Source organism: Tachysurus vachellii, chromosome 2 (assembly GCF_030014155.1).
Source record: "Tachysurus vachellii isolate PV-2020 chromosome 2, HZAU_Pvac_v1, whole genome shotgun sequence".
Classification (NCBI taxonomy): Eukaryota; Metazoa; Chordata; class Actinopteri; order Siluriformes; family Bagridae; genus Tachysurus; species Tachysurus vachellii.
This window is the reverse complement of record NC_083461.1, coordinates 33012112-33034409: the sequence shown is the minus strand read 5'-3', so window position 1 is coordinate 33034409 and position 22298 is coordinate 33012112. Positions and strand designations below refer to the sequence as shown.

Sequence of the window (22298 nt, the reverse complement as noted above, 5' to 3'; positions counted from 1 at the left end):
CATGTTTTATTTCTTAATTTATCAGCTGATTTTTGAACTTTCACTGAACTTAGACTTATACTCAGTTGGAAAAAACCTGCAGCGGTGCCGGACCTTTCCGAATAACGCAAGTGCATTAAAAGTTCTATAATGAAACCCCAACCTGAAAACAGAACGTGGTTGTTTTGTTGAATTGTGACAACCATGCATGTTTTCCATGGTGCCTCTAAATACCCACAGCCAGTTACCTTGGAAACTACATTAAGCAAATCGATGAAGGTAGTGTCACTAGATAGGGAGGGCATACTTCTCTCTCCCCTCTGCCTCTTTCTGTCCCCCTCCTTTGCTCTCCCTCTCCCTCTCTCTCTTTTTCTCTCTCTCTCTCTCTCTCCCTCTGCCTCCCTCCCTCCCTCCTTTCGTTTTCCTCACTCCTTGCATTGTGAGATTGCATGCTGACAATCACAGCCCAAGCTGTTTGTTTTGTTGCGTCGTTCCGTCTGAGTTTTCAGGAAAGTGCCTCGAGGTCTCGGATCCCAAGGAAAGACGGCAAGAATGTGATTCTTTCTCTTTCACTTTCTCCATTTCTGCTGTTTCAGGTTATAAGGCTGGTTTAACCTGACTATTATAGGTTGGGGTGTTTTCGTTTCATTTTTGGAGACTTTTCAGCTCAACTGTTTGAAAGACCATTTGGGATAACTAGTAAGTTTCGGGATTGTGGTTCACAATGCAATGAGTGCGCTTCATTATGATGAACCTGGATGGCCTTGAGATGATCGCCGTCCTGGTGGTCATGGGACTTTTCATCAAGGTCCTGGAGCAGTTTGGACTGTTTGAGCCTGTTGGTGGAGAAGGTAACTCACTAGTTTTAGTAGTACGCTCAGATTAACTGTGGAGAAATCAAAGGTGTAGAAATGCCAAAGCTTGTATATCTGCCATGTGCATGGCAGTGAGATAGACAGAATTCTGCAGTACAATTCATTGGTCCCTGAGGGTCCCAGCTGTGGTGAGGGTTGAGGAGTTTGGTTACTCCCTGCAACTGTTGGCTCTGAAACTTTATCCTGTGAATCCTTGTACTTCCCTCACCCCACCTCCTCGTGCCTCCGTTCATGGTGCACTTAGGGTGTAATCAATAGTACGGCACAAAGTGTCTTCGGGTGATGCTCTTTTGGCGTCTCGGCTCGGAAACATAACTCTCTGTTTTCTGCCTTTCCCTCTTTCACTATGGCGATACATTATTGGATATGAGGAAAAAAGTTTCAAGAGTTTCAAGAGTTTGGAAGTTGAATCTGAACTTTGAAGCAATTTAAGTGTGCTTTTAACACTTTTATCGAAGTACATAGAATGTGCTTTGCAGACGCTAATATTCTTCTGAGGTTATATTATACTTATTAATTCATAGAGTTAGCTGATTTATTTCTGCTTTTATTTATCTTGCCAACTCAGATCAATATTCAGATAAACATATTGAGATATCCTTGAAGTTTGCTCTGCATGGATAACCAAGCATTTAGTAGCAATTTAAAAAGTTGCCCTTGTCTCTTGATGAAGTCCTTTATATGCGATAATATAAAGGCATGAGGATGTTTTTATTTTCTTGCTCTCCAGATTCTATCTTTCACTTTCAGGCTTTCAAGTACCATATACTGCTGACAGTATCTAATCTACTTGTACGACAACGGTCGTTTCATGAAGGGTGTTTATCTTGAACTGAGATGTGCGCTTGATTGTAAAGGTCAACATGTCGCAGTAAGAATACGGTGCGAATTCTCTTTGTCAAGCAGAAAAGTGGTCAGTGTTTATGTCTTTTGTGTACTACACAATCCCTTGTAATGCGAAGTATTTTTCACAAATACATAAAAAGAGCAGTCTTTATTTTTCAATACAAATGGCAGGTTAAACCCTGAATTATGCGAGTCTTTTGAATCTAAGCCCCGCCCACTTCCTGCTTAACTCTCAGTAATAAGCACTCATCTAGTCTTGTGCTTCTTAATTGAAAGACACACCTTATTTATTATCAAGGGATAGGGGGATGTTTTGAGTTCACTTTTGTGTAGTTTTTACATTACTGTACGTACATAAAAAAATCTAAAACAAGCTAAACTTTTCCGCAAGGTTAAACCCAGTATATACACACTTCTGTTTCTACCTTAAACAAGAACTACATACTGTATGTACATATTTATTAACAAATTAAAAAAAGGATTGTATTCAAATCCCCAAACCCCACCAGGTTTATAGATTATTCTTCGTCCGGATCGATATATCTGCATATGTAGTCTTTACTTTTGGACCTCTGCCTGTTTATATTTGTTAAAATAATTCACCATTTGGCATTTAGTAGATTTGGACTGGTTCTAGCGACAACACAGGGATGCAGTAGCTTGATTATCTGTCATTTTTATGGACCGAAGTAGTTTGAATTAATCAAAACAGCCCTCCCACTCTCAACCCAGACCTGCACACTGATGTGTCTCCTGGAGCACACCCAGCTCCGAAGGAAGACGTGCCAACTGATTGCTCATTTCAAGATTAAAAAGTAAAGTTCCTTTTACTGCCCTCACCCTTAGCTTTGTGCCAGACTTAGCCTGTATGGAATTTAGAGGTATTTAGATTCAGTCTCCAGATGAAGCATTACAGAAAGGCTTTGAGCGCAAAAGGCAATAAATTGCTCAGACACATTAGGCAAAGTGCTGCCCTTAATATCAATGGTTTTAATAACAAAGGCGTCTCGAGGATTGAAATAAGCCCTGGCTCGTTTTACTTCCCTGGTATGTGAAATCTTAAAGTCGCTAATGTGATTCTGTCTGTCAGGAAGAGACACGAGGTCACGGCACCACGCTTTTCGAGTGGTGAATTATTAATTGTAACAAGCACTTCAGCACGTCCCTGCTTCTGTTTATCGCCGCACGCCTGACATAACTTACTGTCAGTGAAGCTGTGTAACGAATAGGTGTCAGATGGACAAGAGTCAAACTGTGATGGAGAAGCAGGCAGAAATACCCTCATCATCTGGAGTGTGATGGAACTTGTGATATAGCGATAGAATGTGTCCCAAAAAAAAGATTGTGTTACTCTGTTGTCTCATTCTTCATTCACTTACTTTGCCAATCACTTTCCTGATTCATTTTAGTTCAACAAATAGCTCTGCTGTGCTCTCAGGTCTTATTAATACATTGACCTAACTTTGAAAAGCTGAAGTGTCATTGTAACATGGCACTGATGCTGAGGTTGAAGTCACACATACTGTATGTATTTATAAAGTCCGGACCACAACCTAAATATTTGGTGTGGGCTAAACAATTCATATAACATAATAACATAGCACTGAATACGCAGTAAGTGGTATAGAATGCAGCTTGTAATTGCGATAGTAAACACTGAGACTGTCTGCTGGCCATTCACAGTGATTGCAGACTGCACAAGATGAAAGTCTACATAAGTGTTGTTTGGTAACCGTTATTCAATTTTAGTACAATATAAATTTGGTGTGAATGGCTGCTGAAGGTTGCTGGACAAGATGTAGTATTCCTGTAAGTTGTCATGCAGTCAGACTTCTCATATTCCATTTTAGACACATGATAGTTGTTAAGTCTGTTAGTTGATGCTACTAAGGTTGAATTAAATGTTAGCACAATTTCACTATGTGGTCACTTCTATCACTTCTACGATGCTCAGGTAAATGCGACCAACAGGAAGACGGCAATACTCACCAGGAACTGGAACACCTTTATTACCCCAAGTTAACTTTAAATTATGTTTTAGCCTTTCAGAGGATTGAGAATTGGTTTAATCAGGAACATTTTGTAAAGTCTGACAAGTTATGATGTAATAATGTAATCTATAATTGTCACGATGTTGGACAAAGGCAAGTGAGGATCCAAATGCAGTTTTAGACTTTTACTAAACCAAGACAAGAAACAGGCAAACAAACAGAGCAGAATACAGCGCACACAGGAGACGGGAACATTAACACCAACTTACAACAACAACCAACCCCAGGGAAGTGAACAAACAGAGTATATATAGCTGACAGGAACCAATGACAAAGTGGAACTAATTAGAGGCAAAGACAACACACCTGAAGGAGAGAAGGAGTACAATTAATGTCCATGGAAACCAAAGAGTGGGCGGAGCAAACAATTAACAACCGGGAAAGACAGCAGACAGAAACAGGACAGAAACACAGACAGACTCATTACAATAATGAGGCAGTACACAACCATCTTTGATTAGCCCTATATTTTTCTGCTAAATAAGAAAGCTACAGTAAGTCCCCAATGGTGCCGAGTGCAGGATGCAATTCTACTTTAACATTGTCCCGAGCTTCTAAGCCTGGAGGCAACGGCTGAAAAAATCATTCAGCATGACCTTAGCATCATTTTACAAGCATACTTTCTCTCTCTCTCTCTCTCTCTCTCTCTTTCTCTCTCTCTCTCTCTCTCCACCACACAACATTAATAGTCATTAGTGGGTAGATGTATGTAGACTTTCTGCTGAAATTTGAATGGATTCCTGCTACTCTAATGAATGAGTCTGTATTGTTTTACTAGTGCTTTCTTCCTAATTGAAATGTCCAGCGAACAAACTTTAATCCAGAGAATAAGAGCTCTGGAAGATGGCTGTTGGCAAGCCTTACACCAAAGGGGAAGATTACTATTTCTCATTTATGGCCTTATAGATAACATGTCCAAATTATGAGCAGAAACAACACCATCTGCAATCACATGAGGTAGTAGGATAGGAACAGGTCATAAACCCGTGGAGTACTAGGTTTTGTCCTAACAAGTGAAGGATTTTATGAGGCACAGAATTACATGGGTGGTCTGATTAATTGGAGATGAACGACTTAAGTTAAGTGTTTATAAAGGCTGTCTTTTAGATTGATTATTGTTATTAGAGTCTGTTTTTTTTCCCATCCTGCTGATTAACTTTAATATTGCTCATATGTTATCCTCACCTTTCTTTCCTTTCCTTAAATTTGTTCTCTTATTTTTTTACCTTCTCATGTGAAGCATGGGTGTAAATAATATCCCACATTCTTTAAAAAAGGTTCAAGGTACTGTAGGTCAGTAGTGTGTTTATATACACCACCTATAGCATGGTGTATATAAACATAGACAACTCAACTAAAGAAGCTTGCAGCAAGTCGCTCAATTACCGTGAATCACATATCAGTCGTTACTCGGAGCTCTGATAGAGCTGTTGTACTGAAAACGAGCTTAAACGATCGGCACATATCAGGGTTTGAGAAAATAATTAAAAGGTACTGAACATTGTAGATGTGAATGTACTTTTGAATGAAAAATACTTAAAGCAGGTAAACTGATGGAAAGTGAATTTATTTTTAAGTAAATCAATTTTTTAATCATCTTTTAGGATGATTAAAGGAAACCAAGTAAGGAAACCAAATCCAAAAATAAGTTGTATTTATATTAATATTGTATTTAAATTGCATTGTATTTCTGAAATTGTTTAAAATAAGTTTTTTTTTATTTATACAGTATATTGTATGTAATATATCTATATGACAGCACAGATTGATGAATACTCTTCTCCTGATATGCAGTATTCTGAAAATTCTATACATTTTTATCTAAGTGCTATGTTTTCTTGCTAAAGTGATAAAGGGTTAGAGCTCTGTTCTAAACGTGTGTAGAGCTTTTGGTATGTTTTCTTAAAAAAATCAACAAAAAGTACCCAAAAAGAATTCAGGAAATATAACAGAAAAGTATAGTTCAGTACCTTTATTAATGAGTCTGTGCAAAAATAACTGATCCAAATCAGCACACTTTGTCTTTTAACTATTGATGTGGTTGCATTACCAAGTTTGACATGCTTTAGTGTATTTTTCAGTCAGGTGTCATTCTGTCAAGTGTCATTCTATGGGACTCCACTATAAGCTCTTTATCCATATAGACTCGCCTTATGATGTCAGCAATTTTTGACAGTCTATACAATCAGTTGTTAGTGTTTTAATGTTTATAAAGCCATCTTCTGTAGTTTGCTGCTAATGGCTGCCGTACAAAGACTGCTCATATGCTCTATACACATTGATATATAAACTCAAAGTCATTTTGAGATCTTTCTAAACATATGTGCGTGAAAGGTTAACTCCAAAGGTCCACTCACAAACTCTATTTGTGATGTGTTTTGTGATTCTGGGGCTAATTTGTAGGGTGATGGTGAATTTTTATTATTCCTGTGAGAAATTATTGGTTGTCTGCAGTGCTGATGTGACAGGAAACACTGCCAATGCAGTTACAGTAGAGTTTAATAAGCACATAAACAATCTCAAACTTATGAGATGACAATCAGGATTCAATGTTTCACAGAATTCTCAATCACCAACATAATGTAGAATAAGAGAATATTGTACTCACTGGACTGGACACATTGAAAGAGATTCAGCTCAGTTAGTTAGTGAGATTTGATGTCAGGATCCAGCCCGGACTTTGGCCATGTGCTTTTGTTTATGTTCTATGCTCACGTGTCTGCCCCACACTTGTCTCTACCTCCCCGCCTCTGCACACCTGTTCCTCATGTGTTTAAATGTCATATCTATTTAGGATTAGCCGTGCTCATCCTTGTCATCGTTTGTCGTTGTGTCCTGTCTGGTATCGTCTGCGTTCTTGTCCCTGTTTCGTGTTTTTTAGTCAATAAATCCAGTTTATTTTACGCTATCCTGCATTTGGGTCTGTTTTTATCCCCGCGTCCCTGACATCCCGACAAGTCGCCAAGGGTGGTAGCTCCAAACATTTGGAAGCTGTCCTTTAACTCTTTTTACAAAATGATGGAATTCCTTCAGTAATGTTTAATGTCTTGTGTAAAATTAGACACTCATGGCTATAAGATGTTGTAGTTTATCTTAAGTGTTTCTTTTTATTGCATAGTGTTTTACTATCAAAACTGCTTTATTGATATTGTGTTGAGATGATAATTGTTTGTCCAACAGAGGGCTTAAACCTCTCCCATGTACTGTCACCTAGCTCACCAGCAGCTAAACACAGAGTCACAATACTCTACATAAAGAAACCCAACAGTTTTCTGACTAATCTTATAGCAGACTTGCTGGGATAAAAGAATTAATTTGTTTAAACTAATTACAAATTTGGGGGCACGGTGGCTTAGTGGTTAGCACGTTCGCCTCACACCTCCAGGGTTGGGGGTTCGATTCCCGCCTCCGCCTTGTGTGTGTGGAGTTTGCATGTTCTCCCCGTGCCTCGGGGGTTTCCTCCGGGTACTCCGGTTTCCTCCCCCGGTCCAAAGACATGCATGGTAGGTTGATTGGCATCTCTGGAAAATTGTCCGTAGTGTGTGATTGCGTGAGTGAAGAAGAGTGTGTGTGTGTGTGCCCTGCGATGGGTTGGCACTCCGTCCAGGGTGTATCCTGCCTTGATGCCCAATGACGCCTGAGATAGGCACAGGCTCCCCGTGACCCGAGGTAGTTCGGATAAGCGGTAGAAAATGAGTGAGAGAGAGTAATTACAAATTTTTAGGACTCTGCCCGGACTCTGGCCACGTGCATTTATTTACGTTTCTCATCACGTGTCTGCCCCGCCTTCGTCTGCTCCTCCCTGTCGTCACACCTGATCCTTATTGTGTTATCATTGTCTTTTGTATTTAACTGTGCCGCGTTGCCTCATGCAGCGTGGCATCTACTGCGGTTTTGTCCTGTTTCTAGTCTGCGTCATGTTTCGTGTTCTGTTATTAAACCCTGTTTGTTTTAGCTATCCTGCGTTTGGGTCCGCTTCTGTTCCGTGTTCATTACACAAATATCCAATAAGTCACACACCAGTGTACGTACTGCAAGCAAGAAGATGCTTTATCTGTCACATATATATTACAGTACCGGAAGTTTGGGTCACATTGTGCCAATCAGTGATTGATCCGAAACTCAGAGCCATTAGATATTTGAGCCACCGTTTCCTCAGTTATAGTTGAGAATCAGAATGTTTTCTAAAATAATTTTTAGACATTATTTAATATCCGTTTTTAAGTCTTACCACATATTGCTTGGAACTGTATAAGTTTGTTGCTTCAAAGACTTGAATAATCCTCTCTTTAATCCTCTTTGTCCTTGAAAAATTCTTCTTAAGGCATCACCTACTGTAAAATACACAGCAAGCACACTCAAAGACATGAATGAGACAGGGACTTTAAATACACAGTACTTTCTCTTTTTATTCTCTTTCTTTGTTTTGTTTTATACAGTAGGCATGGAGCTGGATTGGATGCAAGGTGTCATTACACCTTCTAAAAATAATATGCCAGTCACATGATTCCAAACATATTCATTTAAATTTAAGAAGAAGCCTGTGTGTGAATACTATTAGTGGGTTATTTTGTCTTGATGGAAAATGTGAAAAATGACATCACTTTGTAATAATATCGACATGATCGGAGGACGTTAATGTTGGTTATTCAGACAAATTGTTTCTGATCATCTAAATGTCTTTACAAATTAACAAAAAGGTAACCAGTCTTGATAGTTATGTAGTACGAGAGTACATCTTGGGCATATAGAAGACATTTTCACTTAGTTTTTTGTGATTAAGTGAGAATTATATTATTATTAGAAATGTTTTGCAACTGCTATGCCATCAATATTCTTAATTGAATTGTACATTTGAAATTCATTGAAAAAACAACATTAACTGAGATTTAGCGGTGTTAAATGAAGTACGAGAAGGTTCTAGATGAGATACACACACACTGAATGATCGCAGGCTTCACGCCAGCACTGAATTCATTCATTTATATCTTCAGTATTTATCCTGGACAGAGTTGCTGTGAATCTGGAGCCTATCATATAAACACTGGACAGGAAACAGGAATACATCATAAATGGGATGCTAGTCATACTTTCTCAAATTTGGGTAATGTAGAATGCATCTACCCGCATGTTTCTAGGTGGGTGAACCCATAAGGAAGCTCATTCAAGCATAGAGAGCTCAGGAAGAGACCTGGGAACAAGAAGCTGTAACATGGCGACACTTCCAGTGTAATTTCTTATCAATAATGTTTTAATTTTTTTTTGTTTTGATTTTGCTTTTTGGATTATTTTCTCTACTGTTTACTGCACATTACCAAGAACCACAACATTGTGCAAGAACCACATAATCCTTCATTATCAAGCTAAATTTACCCAATTATCTATCTATCTATCTATCTATCTATCTATCTATCTATCTATCTATCTATCTATCTATCTATCTATCTATCTATCTATCTATCAGTGTTGTGCTAGTTACTAAGAAATAGTAACTAGTTACAGTTACTAGTTACTTCATTCAAAAAGTAACTCAATTACTTTGTTGATTACTTACACCAAAAAGTAATGTGTTACTGTTAAAAGTAACTTTTTAGTTACTTTTTTACAGAACGTTCTTTAATGTTCCCATTAATGCCCTTTTATGCGTTATGGTCTATACCAGGGGTCGGCAACCCGCGGCTCCGGAGCCACAAGTGGCTCTTTCATCCCTCTGCTGCTGAAAATTTCAATTTATTTTATTTTAGTTAGTTAGTAGGAGGGCACGGTGGCTTAGTGGTTAGCACGTTCACCTCACACCTCCAGGGTTGGGGGTTCGATTCCCGCCTCCACCTTGTGTGTGTGGAGTTTGCGGTTTTGGGGCTCCCTGTGTTTTTTTTCTGTGAGAAACGGGTCCAAATGGCTCTTTGAGTGTTTAAGGTTGCCGACCCCTGGTCTATACAAACACAAAACTGACTTAAACACAAAGTAATTTTTAAACATTATTTTATTTAAGTCAGACCAGCACAAACTGAACATGTCACAAGGATTTCTGAAATAAATAACAAAACAAGCTGAATATTATATTCAGAATTAAAAACTAAAGTGGCTTCTGCGTCATAAAAGCTGTTTCTGGAGGTGCTTGGACAGATTGGAGTTGCTGTTTATCACAGTAGATAGGACCTTCGAACCAGAAAGACACAGCTTACATTTGACTAAAAGGTTTTTGTCTTTATGCTCAACTAAAGTGAAATAATGAGCATATTTCCACTTTGAGAAACTCGTCTTGCTCTCGCCTTGACTCGCCGTTACTGCCGCACATACTTGAATAAACGGAAACACGCCCATAGTGTGGCGTCTTCGTGTTTACAGGTTGGCATCCACCAATCCTACAATGCGTCGCTGCTGTAAACAGGTTAGTCTGTAGGCTACACTTCAACCAAAATGAATTAATTTAAAAAAGTAACGGACAAACGCACCATATGGTAACGGTAACGGAGTTACTTTATTTAAAAAGTAATGCGTTAGAGTATTAGTTACTGTCAAAAGCAACTGCATTACAGTAACGCGTTATTGCCCAACACTGCTATCTATCTATCTATCTATCTATCTATCTATCTATCTATCTATCTATCTATCTATCTATCTATCTATCTATCTATCTACAGTATCTATCTATCTATGTTTTGTAATTTTCCTTGAATTGAACATTGTTTTTTTATCTGAAATTTCAGAATTGAATCTGCACCAAAATTTCCACACTAAAATATGAAAAAAATTATCAAATTATATTTGAAGCCTTGCAAATGAATTTAAGCCAGAAAATCCAATTTCAGTTTCAGCTAATTCAGCTACAATGCTTCACTTAAAAATTCACATAAAAATATACAAATTCATAGCTTTATGTACATTGTAAATTGTAGTGGAAAATTTCTAGTTCTTCAGTTACGAACATAACGTGCTGTATAAACGTGGATCATATAAACAAACTAATTAAAGCTAGATAAGATTCTTTTTTACATTAATACTATTACTGTTATTTTTCAGCATTGTTTCAATAACTACTGCTGAATCAAATCAACTCGTTCACCTCATATAACCTGCAAGAAGGAACTGTTTCTAATACAAAGTTACTCTAACAGATTTATACTCCGATATTGAATTACACCACAAAGTGCTCAGCCATCATAACTGAAGGAAAGGGATGGGGTCTGGGGAAAACATTAAGATTTGTTTTATTCTCATGCCTGAAAAGTTATTAAAAATGCATGGGCTGTGAAGAAACCAGAGGCCTTTCATTGCACAATCCTTGAATAAAACTTTCATGTCTGACTCCAACAACAGCTATTAGTCATCACAGCCATCATATTTGAGCATTTTCAACAGAACCGTGGCTTTTGATCGATGACACTTAGCCTTGATAAAGCTATCTTTCATTTTGCCATAATGGAATCCTTTAATATTTCTCATGTTGTTTCTCCGAGATCCATTAGTCCACATCTGGGTAAAAGGTTTCAGCATGAAGTCGTGTTTTGATAGCAACAGATCAGGAATGCATTGTAATTGCACATTTGTTTAAAAAAAAAATTAAAAAAAAAACGTGTTTTTTTTTAAACTAAGTTTAAACTAAGAGTAAATGACCAATTTAATAGCTATAGATATTTTATGACTTAGAAAAATACAATAGTAAATCTAGCAAAATATAAAAGTCAAATAAATTATCTCTGGATAGTAATTTGATCAATTTCTCCTTTTTTTCCTCTCTAGTTATTCCTTTTTTTTTATTATCTCCCCTTTTTCTAATCTAGATTATTTTGCTTGTTTACAAGGTCCCCGCCTTGTTTGTTATCATGTTCGAAGGCTCATTTAACGTCTATATACAGATCTGCTGTTCAATTACTCTTTATAAATATATTCATATACTCATTCATTTTTACAGCAATTAAAAAGGAAGGATCTCTTTCGTCTTTTAACGAGTTGTGCAAAATAATTTGGCTTTATTTATATAGAAAATCTAGCGGTGTATGTTTGAGTTAGCTAACATTAGACACACATATGCGATACGTCTGTTAACAATATTAATTGTGTATAAAAAGAAATGGCACAAAAACTATTCTATGCTGTGCCAAACATTTGAAGCAGGAGATCAACAATGAAAATCTTTGGCATGTGGACATGCTGATTTTTTATAAAGATAATATATCAAACATTTCCTGTTTTGTTTTTTGTTTTTTTTTTCAGTTTTTTTTTTTTTTTTTTTGCACATGAAGAATAACAATAATTCACCATCATGAGTTTACACAATGTTGCCACTGCCAACAAGCAGTTCCTGACTGTACAACTGTATTCACCATTTTAAATGGTGAGTTGCAGAAAGAAGTGCAAAGAGTTTTATGAGAGATTATGAGTGATGAGAAACTGATTCCCTGTGTAGAAGAAAAAAAAAAAAACGGTGTGAGTTTCAGTTTTATGCAAATAACAAACAGCAGCTGGTGAGTAATGGGGCTGTTGTCTGATCGCAAGTAATGGCCTGGATAGATATCTTCGACTGTTATACTGTATGGTTCACCCGATAAGTCATGGATGAGGTTGTTTATAGCATAATCTCAGGTCTCTGGAATACATGACATTATTCTGCATGATAAACATAAAAGAAATGTCATCTCACTGGTGGTTACCTTCACTGTCTGTGCTCTTGGGAAATTATAAGCAATAGTGGTTAAACTGCATAGTAAAAGGTTAAACGGTTCAATTCCTATGTCAGATCTGTGTTCCACTGGGTGCATAAGTTACCTCCATCAGTCAAAAAACATGGCTGATTCGCATCTTTAAGTTGTCCATAGTGTCCGCATGGTGTGTGAGTGTGTGTGATTGTACCCTGTGCTGTGCTGGCACACCATCCAGGGTGTCGTCCACCTTGTGCCCCAAGGGTAGACTCCAGGTTCCCTGTGTATTACAAAGCACTGCATTGGATGGATGGAGGGATGGATTGATGGATGGATGGATCTTATAATGTGCTGGTGAAGTGGCGATCTAATATATGTCAACAGTGAAACAGTCAACAGTTCTCTTGTACAAACTGTATATCCTGTACTTGCTACTATTGCACTCTGGTTAGACCTAAACTGCATTTCGTTGCCTTGTACTTGTACATGTGTAATGACAATAAAGTTGAATCTAATCTAATCTAATCTAATCTAATCTATATACCCGAAATGCAAATACCTTTTGGCATGTTTACAAAAAAAGTGTAAAATATAGTGGAAGGTCAATGTGAATAGATTTATTAAACATCTACAGTGTGATTTACTTGCTCACAAGGCAAGATTAATGAGATCCAAGCTGACCACGGCTAGCAATAACAATTAGCATAACTGTATTGTAATAGTGTTTCCTGTTCCTATTTTGCATATGAAGTCATTTCTCCAAATTGTCTTTGTAAATCTTCTGCATCATGCTTGTTAACCCCAGCTACAGTTTATCAGATTTAAATCACACATTCACACAAATCACACATAGAGAGCTATCTTTATATTTTTATTTATTTATTAGTAAATCGTGTATAATGAGTGAATAATTAGGAAGTGATATGGTTGTCTATTGCTTGTTCTTCAACCCTTCTGCTGGTCAGTTGGAGGAAGCTTAGTATTGTCAAGTCAAGAAGTCGAGAAGCTTTTATTGACATTTTAAACATATATATGTGATGCAGTACATAGTGAAACGAGACAACCTTTCTACAGGACCATAGTGTTACATACGTAGAACAACACGGAGCTAAGGACTTAATGTAAGTTAGTCCTAGCCACATAAAGTCCATCTGTGCAACCTAGAGCAAACAGTACAAGACAAAATACAGTGCAAACAAACGATACAAGACAATACACAAAAAACAATACACAAAAGCAGCTTTGACCAGAGTTCATTCTTTATATGTACATTATATGGCATGGTTCAACATTGGCTCATTTCTCATGGCTCATTCATCTTCTTTCTTGTAATTTGATTTCTGGACACATTTACCATTAACTTTTCTAGACTTGCCTCATTGCCAGTCAGTGTGTTCTACAATCTTGATGTATTCTAAATTCATTCTTTTTAAAGTATAAACAAATAGTCATATCCCACTATAGCTATCCTACACAAAAAAACAAACAAATACAAGACCTTGATATAGACAAGGACTTCAGCTCCTGAGGGTTGAAACTGTGCGGAGAGAATGACTTTATTTAGGGCTTATCTTGTAGCATGTAGCTACAGTCTTGTAGCATGGCTTGTTAGGATCTATGTGTAGTGGAACCCATTTTTTTGTTGATTTGAGGGAAAATCATTTAAACACACTAGTATAGCATAGTCGCAGGTCCTTTAGCATTTATACATTTGTCAAATTTAAGGAAGGAGCTGGCAAGAAGGACGAACAGCATGGTAAAGAAAATAAAGTGTTAGTAGTGGAACAGCCACTCCAGTTGCAACCAGCCTACTATGCTAGCTACTAGCAATGTCTCGACAAACTTTTCTCCTAACTTGTTGGATAGAACAAGACTAAGCGTGTGAGGTAGGACTGCTTCAGCCCCAGTGCAGGCAATGGTGAGAGCTCCACTTTATAACACACTTTAACAGCACCACTAAGTTGGGGCAGTTGTGGTTCAACTGGTTAAGGCTCTGGGTTGTTGATCGGGGTTCAAGGCCCAGCATAGCCAAGCTGCCACTGCACTCTGACCCCAACCTCCTCAGTTGGGGTATGTGAAAAAAAGAATTCCACTTTGCTGTAATGTATATGTGGCAATAATAAAGGCCTCTATGCCCCTTCTATGTTAAACTACCCTTAAAATCAAATGGCGTTACCTTGCTAAGGGTGTCAGGAATTACTATTACCTATTATCTGATAAGACAGTGAAACATCTAGAGTTTTTTTTTTTTACTTTTTGTTACCTCTGTGTTAGTGTATCATTCATGCAGGCAATTTAAAGGTCTAACTTTTAATTTGTTTGACACGGGTAATTTATAAAGGCTGCTGTAAACAAGTTCATTACTTGTACATGTTGATTAAGTATACGCTTTAAGAGTTTTAATTAGATTTACTCATGTGAAAAACCTCAGCAGATTCTTATGATTTGTATTCTTTTTTCTTTCTTTTTTTTTTAATTTATAAGAGAAGGTAGTAGAGGAGTTTCTGTTCCACAGCTCCACGGTCCCTGGTTAATTCCTGAGCTCAGGTTGCTGTCTGTCTTGAGTTTTTTATGATCTTTCCACATGGGGTTTCTACAGGTTCTCTGGTTTCCATCTCCCAAGGTGAACTGGCTGAATGTGTGAGTAAATGTGTATGTGCATAGTGATAGGATGACATTCCATCCAGGATATATTCCTGCCTCATGCCCAAGCCTGGAGATAAACTAGGCTTAAAACTGAAAGTCAAAACAGTGACACTTTATGAATTTAGCTCCATGTCTACCGTCTGGTCATTTTATTTATTGCTAGTAGAAATCTGTTATGGGCATGAACAGCAGTTGGCTGCCCTGATAAAACTGTTTGGATTCTCAGTCTGTAATGAAAAATCTCGGCTTGGAAAGCAAATTGATGGACCAAATAAGAAAAAAATCTGATTTAAAAATGTTTTTTTTCATCCCCTAGCCCCATGTGGAGAACAATACAAGGTTTCCTTTCTTCTACATAATACAGATATTGATTCGCTGGTTGAAAATCTGATTTATTGCACAGGGAGTGAGTCAAGGAGCCGACGTGGACCCGTCTGTCTTCTGCTACGCTGGATATGTCAGATGCTAGTTAGTGCTGTAGTGAAGTTTCTGATATATACTTTCTCCTAGGTTTCTCCTAGAACCCAAATATGTTCAGACAGACATATCAGTGGCCATCAGAAGAGACATTAATTAGAAAACCGTGTACTGAGTTTACAGTAAACATTTGCACATGGATAGAAGATGATGTTCGTATGTCCTACCTTAATAAACTGAGCTAAAGATCTTAACAAATTCTACATTAGCACATAATGGCCAAAGAAAACAAATTTCTACATTTTTAGAAAAATGTATGTAAAAGGGAGTTGCATTTGCACTCTTGCATTTTCTAAAATGCATCCACAAATGCATAGACACTGAGGGGAACATTTGTTTTATACAATAAACACCCAAATTGACAGGGCTTTTATGGTGCTATGCAAAATCAGTCACAAATCTTAATTTAAAATTCCATTTGAACAAATCATCAATTTAATCATCATCCATCTTCAGGTGCATGAGCTCACATTCTGAATCTCGGCCCCATACGCAGTTTCACACACAGATTGAGATTGGGATTAATAATTCAAGACCTGGCGATATATTCCTGCATGCCTATTACTAACTGAGCCTCATCAGGATATGAGGTCAGACTAATTAAAAGCCAGCTCATTTTGCCACTGCTTGAGGAGGCTTTAGGGAAGTCTGCCATTTATTTATAACTTCCAACTTCCAAAGGAGAGCAATAAAGCCTTCATTGGATTTTAATGTGGCAGCAGAAACAGGCCTCAGGTCAGATTTAATGGTATTGATGCACAACATTGAACTGAAATGTGGGAATTGATCCTAGTCCAGTTATCAGACTTTTACTAGTAGTATGTCGCTAGGAGTAAATTGGGTGTTAGGAAAAATGGGTTGCATCAGAACTAGGTGTGTGTTAATATTAAAGACCCCATGTTAATTGGCTAAATTTCATTCACAGGATTGTGTGAGTAACTGGGTTGTCTATTATTGTAATAACATCGTACTAACGTACTTGTATATTATATCCTGCTTACAGTATAGTATTGTATTGTTACTGTATCCTACATATTGTCATGATTCAGCCCGGACTTTTGGCCATGTGCATTTGTTGTTGTTCCTCGTCACGTGTCTGCCCCGCCTTCGTCTGCTCCTCCCTGTCACCACACCTGCTCCTCATTGTGTCATCATTGTGTTTTATATTTAAGTGAGCCGCGTTGCCGATGGCAGCGCGGATCATTAGTTACGTTTCCCCCTTTGTCATGTTTAGTCTTTGTTAAATGTCATCATCTGTATTGTTTCAGTTATTGTCATTTTTTGTCTATGTCTTCCTGTGTTTATTAAACCCCCTTCTTTTGAAGCTATCCTGCGTACGGGTCTGCCTCCTTCCATCCCCGGATGTGACACATATATACATATTTTATATATAAAACAATACTGTGTACTTCTTACTGCTTCTGTATATTATTTACACTACATGCTCTAATATGTTCGTACTCATGCACATCACTGCATCACATGTTTGATTACAAGATCTGATTATATTTTATATTTTTATATTTTATTATATTTTTCTGATATACTTTCACCTGTACTTTCTATCTTCTATCTATTCTACTATTCTACTATACTATTTTTTTTTTCTTTTTAGGACAGTCATACAAAGCATTTCACTACATGCCATTCTGTGTATGATTGAGTATGTGACAAATAAACTTTGAATTGAAATATCTATTGTGTACACTCCTGAATACACAATAAACTGTATAGGGACAGTGCTACTGTATCTATAAAGATACAATCGTTTAGTATATATTGTATGTTACATTCTGCTTTGTCTAAATTGTATTTTACTACACAGAACAGGTCCTGAAATAGACCTGAACGTATTCCGTACCCATACCCTTCTTGTCCATACTGTATACTACTGTCCTTGTATATACTAATTAAAACATATTGTTTCAGTACAATCAGCATACTAAATCGTTGCAGGGGCGAACACCGACACACACAGGACAACGGGGTGGGTGAACCAAGTGCAACCAGTTTGTATTTAAAACAAAAATAAAGGGAAGAAAGAGAGAGAAGTGAGCAGAAGATACAGTACGTACCTTAAGACTTGGGAGTTAGTGACCTTGGCGGGCTGAGTGGACAAGCCTGACCTGGGGAGGTAGCGTCGGCAGGCACCGGTGACGAGGTCAGCAGCGGTTGGCTGTAGTGTGAACTCTGCTTCGACAGGCATAGTTCTTGTCCTGAGTAGCGCCGTCCTTGCAAGTGATAGGCGCTGTCTCTGGTGCTGAAGTGCCGTCTTTTCTTCAGCTCTGTCGCGAGAGTTGGACGTGGTGCTCTTGTTGTCTTACCATCAGCTGCTGTGTAAAACTTGTTGCCACACCAAGTGTATACTTTATACCACATACTAAATAGTTCTTTTATATTTACAATATATTAGATTTTGTTGAATTTGTTTACACATTGATTTTAGAATGATACTTTGGCCCAAGCAGCACATCCTCCACATTTCTTTGGGGCACTGAAAATATTCCTATCCTACACTCTTTGTACTACATACTTCTTTTAGCTAGTATTTAGTATAGATACTATGCATACTGGGGGGCACGGTGGCTTAGTGGTTAGCACGTTCGCCTCACACCTCCAGGGTCGGGGTTCGATTCCCGCCTCCACCTTGTGTGTGTGGAGTTTGCATGTTCTCCCCGTGCCTCGGGGGTTTCCTCCGGGTACTCCGGTTTCCTCCCCCGGTCCAAAGACATGCATGGTAGGTTGATTGGCATCTCTGGAAAATTGTCCCTAGTGTGTGAGTGCATGAGCGAATGAGAATGTGTGTGTGCCCTGCGATGGGTTGGCACTCCATCCAGGGTGTATCCTGCCTTGATGCCCGATGACGCCTGAGATAGGCACAGGCTCCCCGTGACCCGAGGTAGTTCGGATAAGCGGTAGAAGATGAATGAATGAATGAACTATGCATACTGTACTATGACATTTCATTCTTCTTGCCATTTTTCATCTTATTTATATGGTGACTGCTTTTTTTTCTTAACTTTTGATTTTGACATTCATTGAGTGTTTTAACTTGCTTCTAGTTTCCTCATCTTTAGATGTTGTGTTTACACTGTCTTTGTCTTCCTCATCTTTAGATGGTGTGTTTACACTGTCTTTGTCTTCCTCATCTTTAGATGGTGTGTTTACACTGTCTTTGTCTTCCTCATCTTTAGATGGTGTGTTTACATTGTCTTTGTCTTCCTCATCTTTAGATGGTGTGTTTACACTGTCTTTGTCTTCCTCATCTTTAGATGGTGTGTTTACACTGTCTTTGTCTTCCTCATCGTTAGATGGTGTGTTTACACTGTCTTTGTCTTCCTCATCTTTAGATGGTGTGTTTACACTGTCTTTGTCTTCCTCATCTTTAGATGATGTGTTTACACTGTCTTTGTCTTCCTCATCTTTAGATGATGTGTTTACACTGTCTTTGTCTTCCTCATCTTTAGATGGTGTGTTTACACTGTCTTTGTCTTCCTCATCTTTAGATGATGTGTTTACACTGTCTTTGTCTTCCTCATCTTTAGATGATGTGTTTACACTGTGTTTGTTTTCCTCATCTTTAGATGGTGTGTTTACACTGTCTTTGTCTTCCTCATCTTTAGATGGTGTGTTTACACTGTCTTTGTCTTCCTCATCTTTAGATGGTGTGTTTACACTGTCTTTGTCTTCCTCAACTTTAGATGGTGTGTTTACACTGTCTTGGTCTTCCTCATCTTTAGATGGTGTGTTTACACTGTCTTTGTCTTCCTCATCTTTAGATGGTGTGTTTACACTGTCTTTGTCTTCCTCATCTTTAGATGGTGTGTTTACATTGTCTTTGTCTTCCTCATCTTTAGATGGTGTGTTTACACTGTCTTTGTCTTCCTCATCTTTAGATGGTGTGTTTACACTGTCTTTGTCTTCCTCATCTTTAGATGGTGTGTTTACACTGTCTTTGTCTTCCTCATCTTTAGATGGTGTGTTTACACTGTCTTTGTTTCCCTAAAAGAAAGATGTGTTTATGTTTTCATTTCAAAGTTAATATACTCTATTTTGCCAGTAATAGAAACTTAAATCCATAATATAGAGATTTGTAGGGATGTAACTGTCCTTTTGAATTTTAGCAGCTCTACCCATGATCAATTTTATAACAGAGTCTTCATTATAGCCATGTCATAAGTCAGCATTAAAGCATTTCTGACATCTCAAAGATCTCTAACAGAGATTTGTTGGCCCAGCCTGTAAAGCAGGTGTGAAAAGGAGAAAACAATACAGCAGGAGATGTCTCTGTGGCTCCGCCATAACAGTTAGGCTTTTATTAGCCAGAGAAAAGGAAATTACAGAATTCACATCTTGCTAAATGCAGCAGTTGGTCTTCAGTGATCAGCTTTTCAAACAGAATAAAGTGTCTGTTTAGCGCAGCCTAACAATATGGCACAGCTGATGTGCTGTTAGGAGAAAAGACATTCAGAATCATATCACTGACATTTTATCCTAAAAATATTTTAATCTTGTCTCAAAAGTTGCTAATTGTTTATGTACTAAATTTGAATTAGATGCTCGGGTGTGGTATAGAAAGCAGAAACAAGACACTAAGCATATCAACTGGATGTGTAGCTCTTTACTGCCCCCTTGTGGTCAGCATGAGCGGGAATTGATGAAATGAAGCACAAATGCAAAACCTGCTTATATCCTTATTTATTTATATATTATAATTTATATGATAAAAACGTTCATGGAATTATTAAATAATCAAATATTAAAATATTTTCTTAATATTAAAATATAAAAATATAAATAATTTTATGGAATTATTTTTACAAAAAAAAAACAACTGCATTTTTATGTGGAAAAAATAAATTCAACTCTTAAAACTACTCAAAAAGTTAAGAAAATATTAAAAGCATTCATTAAACATTAAACACAGTCATTAACTTGAATCTAATACAGTATGTTGATCAGTTCTCCTTAATTCACTATTTAAACAAATTGACTCTACATACACCAATAACTATCTGAAAAATACTGGATTTATTTATAGCAGATTAAGAATTGATTCAATTTTAAATAGTGTTTATAGCAAAGATGTCTTTTATTTTAGAAATTCTAAAAGTATGACTATGATGATATAAATTGTGCTGCCTAGCTTCAATTAAGGAATGAATAGATAAATTAATTAATGAATTAATTTTTAATTTTTCTTAATTACTGTGCAGGACATCTTAAAACTGCCTTTGGAGCCCGAGAAAATTATTTAGTGCTGTAGAAACTTTCAGGATGCGGAAAAAAGAAATGAACATAATGATCCTAGAAAATGAACAATCTCTCTTCAAAGCATTAACTGAAATCATGTTATTCAGATTTGGGAGAATGGCGACCATTTGTTAGCTCTCTTGTCTTTTCTTCACCTCCAGTCATTTTAATCAAATTTGAGTGGGATTAGTATGCAGGTAGGTGTCTAAATTTGGTAACAGTTAAATGATTCTGTCTCTTTATCCCAAAGGCAGAGAAATGATTAATTCAGAGTGAATAACTAATCAACCATAGATACACACACATGTGGACACACACAGTGTTTGTTCTAGTGTTAAGCTTGTGTGCAAAAAAATCTCAGGAGGTTGTAACGGTAGCTTGTAGCACTGTTTGTGATCCATCATGGCACTGCATGAAGCATGAAGTGCCTTCCGTAAGACAGATAAATGAATGTTTACATGTAAATAAAAATCAAGATCAAGATAAAATAAGAAATACATTTAAAAAATCCTATTATTAAATGCAAGCCTATTACTTTATAATGATGGGATCCTGGTAAATGAGTTCCAGTACCATCACTTTTGTTTTGCAGTTGAAACACAAATACCAAAATGCCAAGTACCTTTTACTGTAGGTTTATTTGACGCTTCCAGGTCACACTAGGAACTGAATCTATATTGACTGCTGGAAGGGTTCATTTTCATTTTGTTGCCTCAGTTTGTCTGGTGTGTGTCTGGGTGTCAGAACCCAGGAGCTAAAACAGCATAAAATTAGTCTGACATGTCTGAGCTGAAATCTCCTCAGTGGGTATCGCTGTGGCTGTTGTCCCAGGCAGACTGGCCTTAATGATGACCAAAGAGACTTGAGATGTAAATGGTTTATCCTACGGTTGTTCTAGATCGGTGAAATTGATGTGGCATTCAAAATATACTTTAGTCTCAAAACTCAGAATCTGTACCTGACACTGACTGCCAATAAGAACTGGTTCAATAAGATCCCTGTCCTGTAACACACTACAGGTACCTGGTACATCACAACAGGTAGTTAAGCACATCCTTTTAACACATTTTGAGACAACTGACATTTCTCACTGTTCGAGGTCGCATCAGTGTTGCTTCATTGTTGGTGCTCCATGTGATGGCTCCAATATTGTTTCACTGTTGTTTCAGTGTTGTTGTTTTTTTTTTCTGGTTGGATGGATGGTTGTTTTTTTTTGTTCAGAGATTGGCAGTTATTATTTATATAGAATATACTTTTAGTAATAAAAAATTCTGTCTTTGTACAGTGTTAATTGGTTTTCTCTCATAACTTTCCAAGTCTCTACTAGTCTCTCTACAATTCTCTAGCTATTTTGTAGATTATACTCAGACTATTGGCTCCCTCTGGGCATAGTCTGTGTGTCAGGATATTGAGGCTGATGTGTGTGTGTGTGTGTGTGTGTGTGTGTGTGTGTATTTGTCTTCTCTCTTCTGTGGGCTATGGCACTGAGGAAAGTAGACAAGAGTCAAGCAGACCAGAAAGCCTGGGAA

At 37.5% G+C, this 22298-nt stretch overlaps 1 protein-coding gene across 4 annotated transcripts in view; it reads left to right on the top strand.

Moving 5' to 3' along the window:
- LOC132841810 (Kv channel-interacting protein 2) overlaps positions 1-22298 on the top strand; it is a 195523-nt gene that overhangs the window by 157200 nt on the left and 16025 nt on the right. The window lies entirely within an intron of this gene.